Genomic DNA, 2,302 nt, shown 5'->3' on the forward strand with positions numbered 1-2,302 from the left:
TTAGACAGAGTCACAGGCTTTCATATTAAGCTATGTTGGTTAAAATATGTTTCAGAATTGTATTAGTATTTTCGCACTTTGATTTATATCATCCAGACTTTCGGTATATCAGCATGTGTTAGTTTATCTTCCGCATTCAGTATGTTATGATACCACATGTTGATTCATCTAGCCAGTTGGTTCGCTCGGTCACATGTAGTCAGGCACCGAGTGCCGTGTTACGTCCAGGCCCTGGTTCAGGGCGTGACAAAGCTTGGTATCAGAGCCCTAGGTTCAAGTGTCCTAGGGAGTCTATGAAGTCGTGTCCAGTGGAGTTTCCTTTATATGTGTGTGCCGGCCACTCATATAAACGGTTAACTACCAAGACATCCAAGATTGTCTCATTTCTTTCTACTCTAGATAGTGCCATAAATCTTAGAGCAATAGATAACCTTTTCTTCCTATCAAATTCCAAATGTATTGGATGCCCAAGCGACGCGCATAAGAAACCTAAAGTCCTAGAGAGGATAATTTCCCATTGAGGTATAATTATGGAGTACAGGTTGGTAAGTACGAGACTTTAGAGGATGTAAAAAGTAGGATGCAATGGATAGTGTTACAGATTAGAGCATAACTTTGTTAGAAAGTACAAAATCAGTTATCGTGTCTTATGGTTATCAGTTTACCTTAGTTACCAGTTATACAGTCTTTCAGTAATTTCTCAGTTAGCACGTTTATGGTTATTCAGTACTCCAGTATTCAGTTATATGTTTACCAAATATCCGATTTTCAGTGTATCGAAATTTTTGGAGACTTGTGAGTATACGGCGATATTAGATCGGCAAGTCCGCAAGCTGAGAACAAAAGATGTAGCTTCCGTCAAAGTATTGTGGAGGAACAAAAATATGGAAGAAATGACATGGGAAGCAGAAGAGGAGATGAAGTCTAAATACCCTTACTTATTCCAGAATGAAGATAACAAGGATGCTGGTGGAAGACAGGATACATTGGAAGAAGAAACGGCTCTATGAGGTAAGCAATAATTTGAGAATACTCCTCCTTAATACAAAATGGTGATATGTAGATAATGTAAATACGCATAATGCTTTGTGTAGACTTGTGAAACCATATGTTGGGCTTAATTACTTGCAAGTTTTGCTAGTGACCATTTTATAGGGGAAAATTGATCGGAAATTTCCATTGGAATCCACGATGATTTAAACTCCCCATAAACCCTTACATTCGAGGACGAATGTTCCTAAGGGGGGGAGGGTGTTACAACCCATATCCACATGTGTTAGTTCATGCCATATATTAGTTAACATAAATCCAAGAAGGAATTATCTTTGAGATGATAAGAAGTCAATCCTATTGGTCTTAAGTGATACAAGAGTGTATAAGGGTGATTAACCAGTATTAGAAGTTAAACGAATCAAGGATGTTGTAACTCGTATTTTCAGGTAATCTAGCGGTGCTTAATACACTCAAGAGGTCATTTATTAAGGTATTTTAATTATATAATATCCGTATCATAAGTCTTGAAGTCAAACGAGTTATGAAACAAAAGTCGACAAAAGTTGTCGCAACTTAGGTTCATAATTTTACTTAAACATTGGGTCAAATGTTTCTAATCTTTTCTCATAATTTACAAGGAATTACGGGGTGATATACCAACCAAATTAAAGATCTAGGAGTCTAGTTTCCAACTCATTAAACCGTTCATCGATACGATCTCGGAGTAGAGAGATAATCGCGTTTTTTCGAGACTGCGCCAAGTACCTCTCTATGGGGCCCACTAAGTCGGTTTAAGATATTTGGACCTATATAGGATGCCTCCAACCCGTTTTAAGTCATTTATTTTCACTATTTTAAGACCTTAGAACCCTAGGAACATCCTCTCAAGGTTCTCTCAAGATTCAAGACCCAAAAAAAGGGCAAACAACACAAATCAAGTGTCGGGAATTCCGTGGCGCTAGTAAGTCTCTTGTTCTTCTTGTTGTTGCTCATTTTTGTGTCGTTCCAGCTCATGTGGGAGGTTGTTTTAAAGGGTTTATGTTCTGTAAATACTCCCTCATGTTCTTAATATCAATCCTAGGTGATTTCAAGCCTTCTAAAGTGATTCTAGTGCCGAAAAACACTAATTGATCGCTAGTTTTGCTTTTTTGTTGTTGTGGCAGCATTGGAGGGATATTTCATGGAAATTTAAGGTCAAATTGGAGTTTTTCTTTCTGTATAAAGGTAAGGAACCTCTTACTCTATATGTATTTAAGATTATCCAAGTTGCGGCTAAGCCATTGAAGCTAGAACTTGTGAGATATATATC

Source organism: Nicotiana sylvestris, chromosome 10 (genome assembly GCF_000393655.2).
Source record: "Nicotiana sylvestris chromosome 10, ASM39365v2, whole genome shotgun sequence".
In the NCBI taxonomy this organism is placed as follows: domain Eukaryota; kingdom Viridiplantae; phylum Streptophyta; class Magnoliopsida; order Solanales; family Solanaceae; genus Nicotiana; species Nicotiana sylvestris.